Source organism: Ornithorhynchus anatinus, chromosome 19 (assembly GCF_004115215.2).
Source record: "Ornithorhynchus anatinus isolate Pmale09 chromosome 19, mOrnAna1.pri.v4, whole genome shotgun sequence".
Lineage (NCBI taxonomy): Eukaryota > Metazoa > Chordata > Mammalia > Monotremata > Ornithorhynchidae > Ornithorhynchus > Ornithorhynchus anatinus.
The window spans coordinates 13,679,224-13,698,175 of NC_041746.1; the positions used below are offsets into that span (position 1 = coordinate 13,679,224).

The 18,952-nt window shown below is 42.2% G+C and overlaps 1 protein-coding gene and 1 long non-coding RNA gene across 7 annotated transcripts in view; one reads left to right on the forward strand and one right to left on the reverse strand.

Moving 5' to 3' along the window:
* Positions 1-18,952, forward strand: part of BICRAL (BRD4 interacting chromatin remodeling complex associated protein like) — a 43,614-nt gene that overhangs the window by 4,405 nt on the left and 20,257 nt on the right. The window contains exons 1-2 of one of the 4 annotated variants that reach the window (XM_029047462.2): positions 7,164-7,741; positions 10,107-10,259. The exons of 2 other annotated variants lie outside the window; for them this stretch is intronic. The gene's annotated coding sequence lies outside the window, so the exon portion shown is untranslated. Of the gene's footprint in view, positions 1-7,163; positions 7,742-10,106; positions 10,260-18,952 lie in introns of those variants that run through there. One more of the 4 variants, XM_029047461.1, reaches the window with a different exon arrangement.
* On the reverse strand, positions 365-17,127 carry LOC114805701. Of its 3 annotated transcripts, XR_003753722.2 has the most exons (4): positions 16,952-17,127; positions 13,439-13,490; positions 1,946-2,140; positions 365-523 (listed from the first exon to the last, which is right to left on the reverse strand). It is a non-coding gene; the product is annotated as an uncharacterized LOC114805701 (long non-coding RNA). The 3 variants fall into 3 exon arrangements; XR_003753721.2 differs by lacking the exon at positions 13,439-13,490; XR_003753723.2 differs by lacking the exons at positions 365-523; positions 1,946-2,140; positions 13,439-13,490 and adding an exon at positions 14,272-14,579.

Below are 18,952 nucleotides of genomic sequence, written 5' to 3' on the forward strand. Positions count from 1 at the left end.
TTTTCGGCAGTCTGGGGGTACGGGCAGTAGTTCGAATCCGGGGGTGCCAGTCCGAGGTCAGCAAGCCACATGTGGCTCTTCCTCGTTTGCTGTGTGACCCATGGTGAAAAGCTAGGTAACATGGTTTCGTGGCTCACCTTTCATCTCAGTTACAGGCCACTTACCCCGGCCCTTTCTAGAACCCACGGGGGTGTCTGGTGGGGGTGCAGCATCCATCTTAACACTCCTTGCCCCCAGCCCCCAGTTGCCTGCCCGCTGGTCTTTGGTGGTGCAAAAGTTACCGTTTCAATAAAAGGGTACTCCAAAAGTAAGAGTACTGGGGTCTACATACGAGACAACCAGGCACGTATTATACTACCAAGCATTCCACAGTGAAAGTTCTTTATTCCAAAATAGAAGATGATTTCTGATAGGTGACCAGATCAAACTCTGTGTCTTTCTGATGCTAACTGGAGTCCTTGTGTCCGCAAAGTTTGAAAATTTGTTGTTAAGGTTCACTCTCCCTCGGTCTCCCGTCTTCAAGCTGTACAAAGGAAATGAGATTTCCATCGTGGGAAGGTTTGGGGGAATGCCTACTTTGTGCAAAGCACTGCACTGAGTGCTGAGGGGTTAGCTTATAAAAGAAAAACACGAGGGCCCTGACTTTGAGAAGCTTAGAATCGAAAGGAGACAACCATATATAACCACATCATTAGGAAAAAGAGAGTATAAATAACCAAAATAACCAATTTATTTTAAGAAACACCACAAAATAAAACTTTCGTTCAAGAATATATTTAGTGTGTTTGGGCGGGACGAGTTGCACGTCGTAACTGAAGTAGTTTCAGTTTTTTAGTAGTGTTTTTGGTAGAAAGTGCTGTAGTAAGCATCTATAGAACAAAACAAGCAAGTGACACACTCCCTTCCCACAAGGAGCTTGCAAGACAGACAGACATAAATGTAATTACAAATGGAGTGGTTAGGATAAATATGCAGTTGAAAGGTGTTGATGTTTTAAAGTCCGTAAGTGCTGCAGATGCTGATGGGTTTATATGACTCTGGAGGCTGGGAATTATAATCCAGGAAGGCACGTTGGAGAAGACAGGCTTTTCGAGAGGACTCTTGATTATGGGGAAGGTCGTGGTCTCTCAGGTTTGGGAGGGAGGGAGTTATGAGCTCTGGGGACAATTGGAGGGAGGCAGAATTTTAGAGCAAAAGGTACAGTTTAGCGTGGGAGGCTAGTGGGTGGAGAAGACAGGTAAGGTAGGGTGAGTTAGTGGAGAGCCTTGATGCTAATGGTGAGGAGTTTTTGTTTGGTGTAGAGAGATAAGGGGAACCAGTGGGGCTTTTAAGAAGTGGAGAGATCTGTGGTGGGCAGTGCTTCAAGTAGATGATCCGGACAGCAAGCAGGAGGCGAAGAGGGGAGAGGCGGAAGGCAAGGAGACCAGCAAGAAGGTGGAAAGATCAGTCCAGTCCCGATAAGAAGAATTGTGGTATTTGTTAAATGCTTAGTACGTGTTTGGCACTGTCCTAAGCGCTGGGGTGACTGTGAGCCCCACGTGGGACAACCTGATTCCCCTATGTCTACCCCAGCGCTTAGAACAGTGCTCGGCACATAGTAAGCGCTTAACAAATACCAACATTATTACAAGCAAATCAGGCTGGACACAGTCCCTGTCCCACATGGGAGGCACAGTCATAATCCCCATTTTGCAGAAGAAGGAACTGAGGCTCAGGGAAGTTAAATGACTTGCCCAAGGTCACGCTGCAGACACACTGCTCAACTGCTGACAGTTGAGCCCCAATTTCAATCTCTCAGAGTATATACTGCCCTTCACCGTGCCATCCTGAGTAGTAGTCGTGTTTTGCCCATCTAAGAAAGCTTTATAAATCATGCTTTATAAATCCTTAAATCGTGCTTCAGTTCTTCGTAAAATCCAACCAACATGTGTGTCTGGGGGCCTACCAGCATGAAGTTCCATGAAGCGAGAATGTACAGCAGAGACTGTAGCATAGACCTGGACTTTGGTCTGTGGGGCTGATCTTTGGGATTGTTTTGGGTTAGTGTCATGCAGACCGGAGCTCCTTCAGGGAACGAGGCCTGAGTCATTTCCAGGTAGTCCATTGGAAGAAGCATACTGGGGAGAGTGAAGAAACTAGCCTGAAAAAAGAGTGCAGGTTGGGTTGAGAAACAAGATGATTAGCATTAGAATTTTGAATTTTGCCACTACTATCCACATTCATTTTTTTCCTCGTCTTTGGGATTGAGGTGACAAAATGATTAGTGATTCTTTCTTTGAATCACTAATGTGATGCAGTGGTGGAATGAGAAGCGGTGCAGCCCAGTGGAAAGAGCATGGGTTTGGGAATCAGAGGACCTGCGGTCTAATCCCGGCTCTGTCACGTATCTGCTCTGTGTCCTTGGCCTTCTCTGTTGCCTCAGTTACCTTGTCTATAAAATAGGGATTAAGACTGTGGAAGCAGTGTGGGACATGGACCGTGTCCAATACGATTAGCTTGTATCTGCTTCCAGGGTTCAGTTCAGTGCCTAGCACATAGTAAGCACTTAGCACATACCACTAAAAAAAATGGGAGTGGGACCATATAACGAAAGAGCAAGGAGATGGGGTGGGATGCCATTTCCTCTGTTCCTGCCACCTTCTTCCACTCATCTGTTACCCAGCGTTATTAAGTCTGCTGGGGATGGGTGGCGGAGAACGGCAGCAACTCTGACCATGTCAGAACTTGTCTGTCTGGGCATCGACACATTTCTGGATTGCCCAAATTGGCGGGCTTCCAGCTTCACTGGAGCGTCTCATCAGTGGCCTAGAAGGGCCAATTCAGTCATAGTGGTGATGGCAGCTGCAGGAGCCACGGTTTTTGTCATTAAAAAGGAGGAAAAAGATTAATCCGTCTCCAGGGATTTCTCTCCTATCAGCCTCACTGAAAGTGGGACTCCAAATTCCACCTTAGGTCTTTCAGTTGGTAAAAACAGTGTGACTGCTTTGTTTTTCAGAACAGATCCATTCTCAAAACATTATTGTATCAATAACAAAGTACAGAGCCAATTTTTAATCATTCAAAGAGAAAGCCAAAAATGCAATGATCTGATTGACCAGTGCATTATATGTTAGACTAGCCCAGCTGTTGGTCCAGTGGAAAGAGCAGAGCCTGGGGAATCAGAAGAGCAGGGTTCTGAGCCTGATAGTGCAAAAAAGGGAATGTCTGCCGGGGCCGGCGGTGATAGAACCTTCTATATCGTAAGCGTTGGGCAAGCCTCAGTCCAGTCACAGGGCTCCTCGGCCGAGAAGCTGCTGGAGAAAATTATAATAGCGCTGGTGGTTTGCTCAATCAACCCTCTCGTCCCCGTGAATCAGATTCCGGTCTGGGCAGTGGGAACCACGAGCGAGTAGGCGGGTGCCAGCATTCAGCAGTCAGCTGCCATCAGCGGCGAAGGCTCTGACTGAAGCTACCTCGGCTGTTCTGGGGGGTGGACGGACCCAGCAGGAATCCCGAAAAATAGTGGGTTACTAATGGGCGGTAAAGGTCACAGCAGCCGCCGTGGTGCAGATTCTCTGGTCCTGAAATCGTAACCAATCAATCAGTGGTATGTTTTGTTGAGCACTTTGTGCAGAGCATTATACAGTCAATCAGTGATATTCATTGGGCATTTACTCTGTGCAGAGCATAAGCACTAAGTGCTTGGGAGAGTACAATACAACTGAGTTAGCAGACATATTCCCTGCCCAAAATGAGCTTACAGTCTAGAGATGAAGACAGATGTTTAAATTAATTTTAATTCAAAGCACTTGGGAAGGTACAATAGAATTGGGAGGCATGTTTCATGCCCACAAGGAGCTTATTTAGTCTTAGAGGGAGAGATAGGAATTACAATAAATAAATTCTGGATATGCACATAATCATCATCATATAGTAGGATAGTCAAATTAAGTAGCATCAAAACAATGATTAGCATTTTAATTCTCACACTCCCTAACCAATACATTATGGTATTATTCAGACATTTAATATTAATTTTGTTCCCGGTGTTTGAGCTCTGTAGAGGAAAAATTATATAAAAAATCTAATAAACTATTTTAGACATGAAAAGGGAAATCATTGCTGCTTCTCTGTAATATTAGTGAGAAATATTTTTAGGAATAAGCAAATTGTAAAGGTCCAAAAATGAGACAATTGAGGTTTCTTTTTTTTATTTGCCTAGAAGATCTGTAATGATAATGTATACAGAAAATTAGGGAGGAACATGAGGGAATGTTTGTTGAAAAATTATCTTGTAGAATTTTTGACATTTCTTTTTTCTTAATCTCAAGCAAATCATAGCAGCAGTTATCCCATTTTTCCCCACATTGCTTTGGTATATGTTTACGCTATATGTTTACGCTACGGTATATGCTTTACGGAGAAGCAGCGTGGCTCAGTGGAAAGAGCACGGGCTTTGGAGTCAGGGCTCATGAGTTCGAATCCCAGCTCTGCCACTTGTCAGCTGGGTGACTGTGGGCAAGTCACTTAACTTCTCCGTGCCTCAGTTCCCTCATCTGTAAAATGGGGATTAAGACTGTGAGCCCCACGTGGGACAACCTGATTCCCCTATGTTTACCCCAGCGCTTAGAACAGTGCTCGGCACATAGTAAGCGCTTAACAAATACCAACATTATTATTATATAATTTCAGGCTTTTGAATTTTTCAGTGGGCCCAAATTACATGACATTTTCTGTTGTTTCCATTGCCTGCAATTTGAAACTGTCCACATTTTTTCCAACCCCACATCTCTTTGGACCAACTTGTGGATCGTGCTGTATCCAGACAGACGTGCTGTGTGGGATGATCGCTTCTTTTCCTTCAATAGCATGCTCTATCCAAACTGTCATGGAAACGTGTGTTAGAGAACTGGCCACTCAAATATGTGCCTCCTGGCTGATGTGGGAGTTTGTGGATTTGCAAACTGCTCTCAAGCAGTGCTGGCGACCCTGGGCTCTGGGCCTACTCACTTAGCTGTCAACTCTGCCTGTGTGTATTCATTCATTGTCATATTTATTGAGCTCTTACTGTGGGCAGAGCACAATACAGCAGTAAGCAGCCAAATGCCCTGCCCACAATGAGCGTACAGTCTAGAGGGGGAGACCGACATTAAATAAAGAAATTACAGATATATGCAAAAGTGCTGTGGGGCTGGGGTGGTGGAATGAATGAAGGGGGCAAGGCAGGGTGATGCAGAAGCCAGAGGGAAAAGAGGAAAGGAGGGTTTAGGGAAGACCTCTTGGATGAGATGTGCCTTCAATAAGGCTTTGAAGAGTAAGAGAGTAATCATCTGTCAGATATGAAAGGGGAGAGCATTCCAGGCCACAGGTAGGACATGGGCGAGAGGTCGGCGGTGAGATAGAATAGGTCGAGAAACAGTAAGAAGGTTAGCATTGGAGGAGCGAAGTATGTGTGCTGGGTTGTAGGAGAGTTTTGAGGTGAGGTAGGAGGGGGTGAGTTGAATGAGTGCTTTACAGCCGACGGTAAGGAGTTTCTGTTCGATGCAGAGGTGGATGGGCAACAACCGGAGGTTGTTAAGGATTGGAAAAACATGGACTGCAAGTTTTTGTAGAAAAATGATCTAGGCAGCAGAGTGAAATATGGACTGGAGTGGGGAGAGACAGGAGGCAGGGAGGTCAGCAAGAAAGCTAATACAGTAATCAAGGAGGGATAGGGTAAATGCTTGGATTAAATGGTAGCAGTCGGGATGGAGAGGAAAGGACGGGTTTTGTAATGTGAAGGTTGAACTGACAGGATTTAATAATAATGTTGGTATTTGTTAAGCGCTTACTATGTGCCGAGCACTGTTCTAAGCGCTGGGGTAGACACAGGGGAATCAGGTTGTCCCACGTGGGGCTCACAGTCTTAATCCCCATTTTACAGATGAGGTAACTGAGGCACAGAGAAGTTAAGTGACTTGCCCAAAGTCACACAGCTGACAAGTGGTAGAGCCGGGGTTCGAACCCATGACCTCTGACTCCAAAGCCCGTGCTCTTTCCAGTGAGCCACGCTGCTTCTCAAGGATTTAGCGATTGAATGTGTGGGTTCATTGAGAGGAGTCAAGAATAACGCTACGGTTACGGCCTAGGGAGACAGGAAGGATGGTAATGCTGTTCACAGTGATGGGAAGATCATGGGGAGAACAAGGTTTGGGTGGGAAGAGGAGGAGTCCTGTTCTGGACATGTTAAGTGTGAGGTGATTGCAGGACATCCAAGTAGAGATGTCTTGAAGGCAGGAGGAAATGTGAGACTGCAGAGAGGGAAAGAGATGAGGACTGGAGTTGTAGATTTGGGAATCAGCTGCATAGAGGTGGTAGTTAAAGCTACGGGAGTGAATGAGTTCTCCAAGGGATTGGGTATAGATTGAGTGGCAGTCAGAGAAAGACTGAGAATGAGTGGCCAGAGAATCAGGAGGAGAATCAGAAGACAATGTCAGTGAAGCTGAGGTTGGATAGTGTTTCCAGGAGAAGGGGGTGGTCGACAGTGTTGAAGGCAGCTGAGAGGTTGAGAAGGATTAGGATAATATAGAGGCCATTTGATTTGGCCAGGAGATCACCTGTGACCTTCGAGAGGGCGGTTTCTGTGGAGTTGAAGGGGACAGAAGCCAGATTGGAAGGGTTCAAGGAGAGAGTTGGAGGAGAGGAACTTGAGACTCGCTCAAGGAGTTTGAAGAGGAATGGTAGGAGGGAGATGGGGTGATAACTGGAAGGAACCACGGGGTCAAGGGAGGTTTTGTTTTTTTAGGATGGGGAGACATGAGCATGAGTTTGAAAGTAGTGGGGAAGCCTTTGGAGAGCGAACAGTTGATGCCAGGGAGGGAAGATGGGAAGGGGCAAGTGTTTTGATAAGGTGCAGAGGGATGGGGTCAGATGTGCAGATGGAGAGGGTGGATTTTGAGAGAAGGCAGGAGATCTCTTGAGATACTGCTGGGAAAGAAGGAAATGTTGAAGAAGTGGCAGGAGGGGGGGAGAGACTGGAGAGGAGCAGGGGAGATTTTAAGGGAGATCATGCCTGACAGTTTCCATATTTTTCAATAAAATAAGTAGCCAGGTCATTAGGGGCAAGGGATGAGGGAGGGTGTGACTGGACGGCTTGAGGAGGGAGTTAAATGCCTGGAACAACTGGCGAAGGTGACGAGCATGGGTGTCAGTAAGGATGGAGAAGTAATTTTGCCAGGCATAGGAGAGGGCAGAGTTAAAGCACGCCAGACAACTTGAGGTGGACGAGGTCAGCCAGATATCTAGACTTCCGCCAACAACGCTCTGCGGCTCGTGCACAGGAGCGAAGGAAGCGGATCGTGGAGGTGATCCAGGGCTATGGGTTTGTGGTAGGAGATCGCCGGAGGGATAGGGAGCATTATTTCATTAGAGAGGGTAAACATAGGTTTGCAAATTTCATCCACAGGGCTACCCTTAAAAAAAAATTTAGGTCAGGGTGGTTACTCTCTCTTATTGCAGCTACATCAGAGATCTTATTTGCGTAATATAATGGTCTTTCAACAGGATCCAAATATGAGTCAAACGGTGGGTGACTGTTTTAGCATAGCACTTTGTAGCAGTGAGGTGCTATGAGTCATACTCTTCATTTTTAAAAGTATTTTGATTGGAAAAGGGAAGTGAAACAGCTTCTGACTGGATTGAACACAGTGCAGTGTGGTTGATGAAGATCTTCTGATGCTTTGGAGCAGTTATGTTGTGAACTTACTGCAGAGTAATGCTAAAGGTTTGATACAATTTTTCATTACACAGGGTGGCCCCTTGAAAATCAGAAACTCAAGACTGCAGATTTGCTTTAAAGGGTTTCTGTGGAGTAAATGCTAGGCTAAATTCAGGCCAAAGGGGGGAAAAAAACATGTCAAAAGGGGTAACTTTTTTTTTTGATTTGCTACAGGAAATGGAACCTGTTAAGGGTAACTGTATGACAAATTTGAAAACATTCTAACTGGATACGGTCTTTAATTCAGCCATTCCTGCCCTATCAGCATCTGTAAACTTTGGCAAAACCTTCCCTTGCAAATCTGGGAGAACTCTCTTTTGTAACTCCACCTACCTCATTGCAGTTGTCTACTTGGAGGTGGCGTAGGCTTTTCAAGGAAGTTTAGGATTTCCAAAATTTTGCGTTACCTGCCGCAAATGTTGACCAACAGCCAAAATATGTGGGGACCGTTTTACTTAAATGGGGCATGTGGGGGGACCCCCAAGTGCATATTGAATTTTCAGAGCAGGTCAACTATTTCAGAAGGAGCAATTCCATTGAATTTTTACAGATATAAATGGCTAAACCAGTCTATCTTATGGGCTAGTTTTTTGTAAACTTTGGTTTCAGAATAATTAACTAATTTTACTTCTGAGAACTTTAAAAAAAATTGCCAATAATTTTGTCCATTTTTGTGCAATATCTTATAAGGGTTTTACCCCAATTTTAAAATAAAACAAATTTCCAAGCAAAATTTTTTTGTTTATTTGTAGCCTAATGTTATTGGAAATGATTCGATTGAAAAATAACTTTTCTGACAAAAGTAAAATTTGGAAATCATCAGAAATTCATACTTGATTTTTAAAACACAGTTGCTTGTTGATTAGGAGCAATTTTTAGAAGTTGGGGGAAGTTGAATTTAAGTTGTTCATGCTGTGGTTGCCTTGGCTTCATACCTTAGAATAATAATGCTGTATGTTGTAAAAGACTGAAGTATAATTTTTTAAGGTTTGGTGATCTTACCAAGGTTGGTAAACAATTTGTGTAACTTTTCAAACTCAAGTCAGAGAATTAAAAAATAATAAAAGTGTATTTCTGCAGATCTGGTGGCTTCTATTTTAATTCCTTACAAAACTCCTGGTAATGACTATTGATGAATAAGAAGTTTTCATTATTAGTGAAAAGAAGTCAATGAAACTGATTAAAGAGATTAATTTAAATTAAATTTTAAATTTAAACTAATTGCAAACTGACATACTTGGAAAAGACTGCAATTGAAAGGATAATTACATTTCTCACATTGATCATATTGCATATTTCTAGTTATTTTAGCTCTTGCCTAGTTTGTTTTACTTATACACTAAATTCTCATTAATACATATCAGACCTTTTCCCTAGGATATTATTCTCCAAATTTATGTAGAATCTTAGGGTTAGATGTTTGGTTTTTTTAAGAGTTCTCTCAAATTCCTAAAAGATAAGGATTCATAGGGAAAAAAGGAACCTCCCTTTCCTAACCCATTGATTTCTGATTTATCTGTTTCTATGGAATATTTTAAATTAAACATTTACTTTTTCCTTAAGTTTACCAAAACCTAAACTGGGTATATTGTAACATACTTTCTTTTCACTTGTGTAACTTTCTCTTAAAGGATTTTAGAAATGAAATTCCTTAAAAAATGTATATAGAAAGATAACAGGTAATCAGTACAGATAGAAAAATATTATTAGCTGGAAATTTAAAATGAATTTGGACTTTTAAAAAAAATCAGCCTCAGAGGAAAACATTCTTTACCTTTTAATATAAATTTTCACGTATTAATCTAATTAGTCTCCTAGAGTTTGTGTAGTCTTTTTTTTTAGTATTTGTTAAGCACTTACCATCTGCCAGGCTCGGCACTAAGCACTGGGATAGGTACAGGCTAATCAGACTGGATACAGTTCATGTCCCACAGGGGGCTTACAGTCTAAATTCCCTTTTTACAGATGAGGTAACTGAGGCACAGAGAAGTTAAGTGATTTGCCCATGGATAAGTGGTGCAGCCGGGTTTATAACCCAGGTTCTTGTGACTCCCAGGCCCATGCTGTATCCACTAGGCCATGCTGTTTCTCCCTAGTCTTCTGGAGAGATGTTTATAATGGCAAAAGTTATGTAAAATTTTACTAAACATAAGTTAATATATATAATTCAATGCTTCAATTTGAAAAAATATGTTTGGCTTAGGGTTTCTCGGTTATAATTAGGTGTTATATGAATTGGGGAAATACATCGGATTATTTCTGCTATAATTAAGAAGCTCAGAAATTTGAAATAAAAGCTGCCATTTGATGGTAACTTTTGACTTTGGTTCAACTTTCTGTTAAACTTCCACCTCTTTTTTTTTTTTTTAAGGAAACAAGTTATGAGATAAAACTAGCCATGCAGTAAAAAGTCAACTCAGAGCTTGCGTTTTAGCGCTATGTATAATTTAATATAAGATCTACTGCCTTAGGATCGAGGCATTTATTATTTTTATTGAAGTATTCCAACCAGCACCCTACTGAGGTAAGCCATCATATTTTTATTTGAGGCAATTGAAGCACAAAGAGGTTAAAGGACTTGGAACTAGGACAAAAATTAATGAGCTATGAATAACTATCCAATAGTCTATACGTGCATCCATTACTAGGCTGTGCTAACTTTGAAAAAATAATAGTGTGGTGGTTATGAGAGTAGATAGCCTATTATATTGCTAACAAACCTAATTCTTTAGTGACATAGAGGACATGATAGTTGGTAAATTCTCCTGCTAAATTGTTGATCTCTTTATAAATAAATACTGATTGAATTAAAATTTATTGAGCACTTACTGTATGCAGAGCACTATACTGAGTGTTTGGGCCAGTCCAATTATCAATCATTCAATAAATGGTGTTTATTGAGCGCTTACTGTGTGCTAATCACTGTTCTTAGCACTTGAAAAAGTACAGTGTAATTGAGTTGATAGGCTCCCTCCCCAAAGGGGCCTTACAGTTTACAGGAGTAAACAGACAAGAAAATATATTATAGATAGGGAAAATAGTAGAGAATAAGGCTATTAACTCAAATGCCCTAGGGCAAGGGTGAGTATCAAAGTGCATAGGTGAGCAAGGTAGAGTAGCAAAGCGTTGTATAGATAAGCAGGGTAAGGCGGGAGGGAGGGAGCCGATTGTGCGCCTTAAAGCCAGCCCTTGACACATAGTAAGTCTTTAACAAATACCCCTAAAATCGATGGTGAGGAATTTCTGTTGAATGCAGAGGTGGATGGGCAACCAAAGGAGATTTTTGAAGAGGAGAGAGATATGGACTTAACGGTTTTTCAAAAAAATGATCCAGGCAACAGAGTGAAGTATGGCTTGAAGAGGAGAGAGACAGGAGGCAGGGAGGTCAGTGAGGAGTCCGTTGTAGTAACTAAGGCCTTGAATCCCTCCCCAGAAAAGCTTACAGTCTAGGAAGGTTGAGACATATTATTTTTCAAATCAAATGGTGAAGAACTTGTGTTTAAATCAACCTTCTGCCCTATTGCTACCCTGGTTGAGTAAAGTGTATTATTTTGGATCCTGAGGATGGTTTGTACTTTGCCATGTTATGGTTTTTCAAAATCACCTTCAGGACTTTGGGCGAGAGACCAAAAGGGCCTGCACAAGCTTCAGTGGGATCTTTTTAATTTGAAACAGCAAAAAAAAAAAAGCATTCATAAAGAAAGAATCACAATTACATTAATAGGCCCAGAAGTGGCTTTTTTTAAATCTCTTCGGTCTCTCCCTTATGTTCAGTTTTCAGCAGATAAGTAGTATGGTTTTTCAGTGGAAAAAGAAGCCATTGTTAAGGGACTTCTCCAGAATTCTAGAGTTTTGTCTTTAGTTCTAGATTTTTAGATTCTGCAAGCTAACACTCTAGAACCCCGAAATTCCTCTACTTGAAATACCATGGTAAATATATTTTTGCTTGTTGAGATTCTTCGACTAAAGTTCACTTGATTTTTATTATTTTTATAGTAATGACTGTGTATTAAGTACTTACTAAGTGCTAAATACTGGGATAGATGTAAGACACAGTCCCTGTACCTCATGGGTCTTACAGCCCAAGAGGGAGAGAGCAGGCATCTTATTTTACAGATGGGGAAATAGGTACAGAGATTAAGTGACTTGCCCAAAGTCCCTACAGCAGGCTACTGTGGCAAGAGCTGGGGCTAGAACCCAGGTCTTCTGTTCCCAGGCCCAGGCTCTTTCCACAGGCCGTTTAAAACATTGCAGGCAGGGCTAATTGGCTCTTTCAACTGTAAAGTTTTAATATAAATTTATATCATTAAAAAGGTGTTTATCAAGCACTTAACTGTATACAGAACACTGTACTAAGTGCTTGGAAGAGTTCAATACAACAGAGTCGGTAAATGCGACCCCTGCCCAAAGTGACCATACAGTCTAGAGGGGGATACAGACTTCAATATAAATAAATAAATGACAGCTGTGTGCATAAGTACTGTTGGGGCTGAGGGAAAGGTGAATATCAAGTGCTTAAATGGTACAGATTCAAGTGCGTAGTTGACTCGAGGGAGAGGGAGTCGGGGAAAAGAGGGTTTAATCGGGGAAGGCCTCTTGGAGGAGATGTGATCTCGATAAGGCTTTGAAACTGGGGAGAGTGGAGGTCTGGTGTATGTGGAGGAGGGAGTACCAGACCAGAGGGAGGATGTAGGAAAGGAGTCCACGGTGAGATAGATGAGATCAAGGCATAGTGAATAAGATGGCTGAAGAGGAGTAAAGTGAGCGTGCTGGCTTGTGGTAGGAGATCAGTGAGGTAAGGTATGAGTGGGAAAGCTGATTGAGTCCTTTAAAGCCGATGGTAAGGAGGATGTTTTTTTCGTTTTTTTTCTTTGATGTGGAGGTATATGGGCAACCACCGGACGTTCTTGAGGAGTGGGGAGCTGTGGACTGAATTAAAAAAAAAAAAATCTAATCTGGAAACTAAAGTCATGGAGGTTGAAATCATATTATATCAGGTTGTATTCTTACAGTGAAAATATTCAGATGTCTTGTGGGATTTTTTAAAGGAAATTTTTCAGAGTACAAGTTCATATTTACCTCAAATTCACACATGGCAACTCTAACCAACCTAAATGATTTTGGAGCCACAACTAGTTAAGTTGACCCGAACTGTAGGGTCCCAGTGGATCAGGGCAGGGTCAGAAAAAGTGGAGAGGAGCAGAAAGTAGGGAGGGAATAGTAGGGCCTGAACCCGCCTGCCAGTGATCCCCACCACTGCCTTCCTTCTTAAAACCAGTACTTTTGTTGGGGCCAAAGCGGTAGCGATCGTGGCTGCCTGGTTATGTCAAAACTGAGGGGTTCGATTCCGCCACCTGAACTGAAAGAGGGGCCCCTAATGGGCGCTTGCTTTAGGCCCATTGGGTGGCAGAACAAACTCCCAAAATGGGATTGTTTCACTTTACCGCTAGTCCCACTCCGAATTTGTGGCAGGAACACTGGTGGCCATGTATTCAACTGTTAGGGCAGACCTTGAACTCAGGCTAACTCTTGGTCAGATTTCACAGAACTGAAATCCCATTTGCACACACTCAGCCTAACATTCTTTTACGACAAATTATGACAAAAGCCTCCTCCCTCACCCAGTTCTTCTGTAAAAATGGAAGTTGGGTTCTCACAGAACCTCTTCATAAAGAATAGTCATATTTTAGTATTCACACATACCTGCACACTTGTTCTCCCAATATCATGTCTGCTGTATCTAGGCAGGCTTGCACTGTTGAAAGAATGTTCCTTAATGTTCCTGTGGTAATTTAGCCAAAATACAGAGCAAAACCATACGTTCTGGCAGTACTGAGTGTACTATAAATGAAATTTCAATATAATGTGGTTGGAGTAGTGAGAACCATTTTATAGTTTAAAAAAAAACCAGAGTACTGTCAAATTAATCATGTTGAAAAAAGCATGGGATTATTTTCTAATATAAATTCCTTATGGGCCTAAAATGCATCTACCTACTCTATTGAATCGTCTCCCACAGCATACAGTATACAGCATACAGTAAGAGCCCAGTAAATACTAGTGACGTGATGAGCTCCTCGGGTAGAGAGAACAAACTAGGCTGCAGCTTAGAGTCCACCTTTTCCACTTTCCCCTTCTTAAAACTGTTATTTGTCAATAGACGTCTCTTGGCTTCCCCCATTTAGATTTTAAAATCCTTAAGGGCAGAAATCATATATTTTACTATTTTTTATGTTCCCCAAACACCTACTAGGCACCCAAGTCTTGTTGATACAGAGAGTGGTACAACCAGTAAAAGGATATTGAAAACTAGTTTCTTAGTGTTCTCTGGTCCCCATTGTGTCAAAATCTTTTTAATACAGATGACTGTCAAACTCTGTTATTTTGGGGGGGAAATGGCATAGTTAAAAGCAAATGTATTCAGTTAATTGTAAACTCATCTCTCGGTCCATTTTTGTGTGAACATTTAGTAACCCAGTTTTCAGTATATGGGGCACATGGTATAATATCTTACACAAAGTGACAAGATAACAGAATACGGTCTTGGGAGAATTTCTATATTGACTCAAGTGAAAAGTTGGCATTTTGCCCTTTTATGTTGCTGTGCATTTTCCCTTCATTTTTTGTTTTAGCTTTCTATATTCGTGTAAGTGTAATTGGTGTTTCTCCATAGCAGTCATACAGTTGTAATTCACAGTAGTGTTTCCCACATGGATTAATTTCTTGGTCATTTTGTTGGCTCCATTGTTAACCTTATATGCATTGTAATCCTGTGTTGTTGAAATCCATATGCATCTATTAATATTAATCTGCATCTTGCTATAGCTGAACCACTGCAAAAATACTACAAAAAATACATCAGAGCAGAATGTTAAAACATCCACAGTGATAATACTCCAAATCATATACAATAGTTTCCTCAGTTTTGTTTTTTGGTTTTTTTTAAGTGATATTTCAGTGCTTGCTATGTGTCAGGCACTGTATTAAGCGCTGGGGTAGATACAAGGCAATCAAGTTGGAGACATGGGGCTCACGGTCCTAATCCCCATTTTACAGATGAGGTAACCGAGGCACAGAGAAGTGAAGTGACTTGCCCAAAGTCACACAACGGACAAGTGGCAGAGCCAGGTTTAGAACATGGGTCCTTGTAGCTATGTTGAATGTGCATCGCAGTGAGTGAAAATGATTACAGATACGTCCTCTGGGAAAGGGCAAAGGAGTTAATATTTTACAAGGTATTTTACTTATGAACCCCTCACTAAATGATCACTCAGAATAGACTATAAAACTTTTCCTACTAGAAATAATTAGCTATTGGGTTGCTATAAAAATTTGTCAACTCTAGGTACTGTAAAAGTAAAATTCCTTTCTCAGTACGTGTAGTGTATCAGGCTCTATATTCTGGACTCTTCTCATTTTGACAAATTATGTTTTAGCAAAACTCTAGAGTATTTAAATACTCTTAAATTAATCAGTGGCATTGAGTGCTTATTGTATGAGCTTGGGAAAGTACAATACAACAGAGTTGGTAAGGAGCTTCCAGTCTCTTGGGGAGAGATGTTAAAACAGATTAGGGTTAAGGAAAAAAATAGAGTAAAAGAATATTTACATGTGTACTGTGGAGTTGGAGTGAATATCAAAGCACTGAGGTGGGTACACAGCCAAGTACACAGTTGATGCAGAGGGCTGGGTGGATAGGGGAAATAAAGGGTTTAGTTTGGGAAGGCCTCTTGGAGGAGGAGTGATTTTAGGAGGGTTTTGAATATTGAGAGAGTGGTAGACTAAGAGATATGAAGCAGGGAGGGAGATCCAGGATCAAAGAAAAATATAGGCAAGTGGTTGGCGAGATAGGTGAGGTCGAGGTTCAGAGAGTAGGTAGTCTGAGAAGAGTGGAGTGTGCAGTTGGAGTAGGCGATCAGCAAGGTTAAGTAGGAGGGAGAGAGCTGATCGAGTGCCTTAAAGGAATTTCCATTGGCGGAGGTGGGTGGGCAACCACTGGGGGTCAGAGGACTTGCCTGCTGTGTGACCTTGGTCAAGTCACTCAACTTCTCTGTGACTCAGTTTTTGTCACCTGGAAAATGGGGATAAAAATATCTGTTCCCCTCCTGCTTAGACTGAGAGCCCCAAGTGGGACAGAGACTGAGTCCAACCAGTTTATCTTTTATCTACACCACTGCTTAATACAGCACACAGTACACAGCTTGGTAAGTGCTCTAATGAATCTTAATAATAAAAAAGATGTCAATTGTTTTTCCCCAGGGAGATAACTTCAGCCTATTTGTTTTCTGGTAGTTCCCTGAAGTTGTCAGTGCAGCTGTATTTTAGAGCTGAACACATAAAAAATGTGATCAGCAGAAGCCCGGGTGCACCTAAGACACAGAGGTCTGCCCGGACCATTTCTCCTCTCTGGTTGTTGTTACACTGTGATCAGCACACAATCACATATACAGACTCTGAAAACAGACTGTGCTTCTGCACTTGCTGTTTCACCAGTCTGCGTTTGCTGTAAATGCTATAGATTGGATGCTCCTTGAGGGTAGGGATCGTGTCCACTAATTCTGTTGCACTCTTCTAGAGCTTAGTACCGTGCTCTGCACAAAATAAGTGCAATAAATGCTATCAGTTGAAATCCTTTAGACCATCCTGAAGCTCTCCAAAAAAGCCCTCCCCGCCTAACTATCCTAATTGCGTCAAACAAATAGCCTCTTCCAGTACTTCTGCATTTTACTCAAACTCTCAGTGCTCGTTGTATATACATATATTCATTTTTATTTGATTATTGAACTATCCATCCTGCAGTATTTGTGTTGTTCTGTCCAGTTAATTCTTCCTGTTCCCATTAATTGTAAATGCTTTTTAATTTGTCTCCCTATTAGACTGTAAACTCACTGAAGGCAGGGAACAGGTGCTTGCTTTTTTTTTTTGCTGTACTTTCCGTAGTACAGTGGTTTGTACTCAGTAGGTGCTCAATAAATACTGTTGACTGACCGATTATGTCTTATGGAGACTGTAATATCCACTTACCAAGACCCCATTTTTGGACTCCACTTTTTACGGAACCCAAATCAGAATCTCATCCCTTAACACTTAGTACAGTGCTCTGCCCATAGTAAGCACTCAGTAAATACCATTGATGGTGATCCACAGGAGTACCCAACACCTACTAATCCAATCTCCTTGAGGCTAGAAAGTTCTTCCCTGGGGGAGTGTACTCACCTATTCTGGACTTAATTGGGCATTAGGTTCCCTCAGAATGGTGGGGATAGTTATTTCCCTGTTCTGAAAAATTGGATGGAGAGCCAAAAAACAATATTTTCAAGCAGTCTTTCTCCTTGGGATGTGACTCTTCTCTGGGCACAATGGGATTTCCCTCTTTTATCCAACTGCCATTTTTAACTGCTCTCCCCAACTGCCATAGAACGGACAGCTCCAGCATTCCATGATGCAAATTATCCATGGGCAGCATGAAATGGGAATGGAGCAGTGTTGCCAGGTGGGCAATAATTGGAGAACAGTTACCATACATCTGCTGCTTCATTTTTACTTAAAGCATAATCATGTAGGATTGTCTGGATGAAATGTTGGTGGGATGAGGATTTTACCCAAATTCGCGTATTAGAATTTGGCCATGTTGGTGTCCTTTAAACTTGGAAACCCAGCAACACAGGCACAGAAGGAAGGATGTGGAATATGTAAGTCAGGAATTGCTACGACAGTTCAGGTGTAGTTCCTCTCAACATCACAAGGAAATATACTCGGCATTCCGATTTTCTAAAGAAAATGAGAAAAAAGGGCATTGTGAGAACCACTGTGTGCTAGAACCCAAGCTCAGGCTTCCCTTCATTCCACCTCAGTGTCTTTCCATATACCACTGCTCTCTAGCCAGTATTGTCTTAAACCTTTAGCAGCCCATGGATCTGGATGGAGCCTTAACGCCCACAGATAAACTTTCTAGCCACACAACCCCCTAAGAAGCACAAATCTTAAGGCAACTGAACCGACTGAACCAGTGTAGTTTTACCGCTGAAAAAGAAACCTTCTTAAAACAAATCAATCTAGAATAGTCCAGTCCAGTTACATCTGAATGTGTGGGAGTTTTCACGACAAGAAGCGGCATGGCTTAATGGCTAGAGTATGGGCCTGGGAGTCAGAAGGTCATAGGTTCTAATCCCGGCTCTGCCACTTGTCTGCTGTGTGACCTTAGGCAAGTCACTTCACTTCTCTGTGCCTCAGTAACCTCATCTGTAAAATGGGGATTGCGACTATGAGCCCCAAGTGGGACAAGGTCTGTGTCCAACCCAATTTGCTTGTAACCACCCCTAGTGTTAGGTACAGTGTCTGGCACGTAGTAAGTGCTTAACAAATACCACAATAATAATCATTTTTATTTAAAGTTCTACACTCATTTTAGAAAAGGTAGACCCTTCTCCCAGACCCCAAGTCCCTAATTTACCTGTCTGGTCCAAGCCGAGTCACGGGGACATGGCAACTGACAGAGCCCCATACGGATGTGGAATTGGTTCAGTCAGTCCATTTTGGACTGGGAGTGCTACATCGCAGGGTGGGAGCATTTGCTAGGCTGGTCACTGGAGGCATCTGTGAATGCTGGTCATGCTTTGGATGACCCAGAAGTAACAAAAATACATTATTTGCATTGCGGGAGTTATAGAACATAACATGATGGTGTCATTCAGAACCTTTTACAGAAATCCACATATCCTACATTACATCCCCAGGGGAGCCCTGAAGACTCTTTTCCCTGTTCCACCACACACACACTTTTCTCCTGAGACGTTGCATTCCCATACCAAGGTCCTGCAAATATAAGCCCTCCTTTCAAGCTACAAGATTTGGCAGCAGGTAGCAAGATGGAAGGAGGCTGGGCATTTAAAAATAAAATTACTGAAGATAAAGGCATCTGATTCCATATTGGTAGTGGGCAGGTGAAAAATGGTCTGTCGAGTATAAAACCTGAAGAATTGCCTCACCACCTTAGTACTTGCCAGGCAGAAATGAATCAATCTGGAAGAGCGTGAACAATGGTGCTATATATCTGCACAAATGGCCCCCTCTGGCAGTAAGTCAAGATCACTTGTGGGATGGCTCAGCGATCAGGTGCTGCATCCAGGGATGGACATGAGCTGGGGCCAGACCAACCCTGGATTTTGAGAAGGCAGGGCCAGGCATGTGCATTGTATTCATGCATGTGTGATGGTC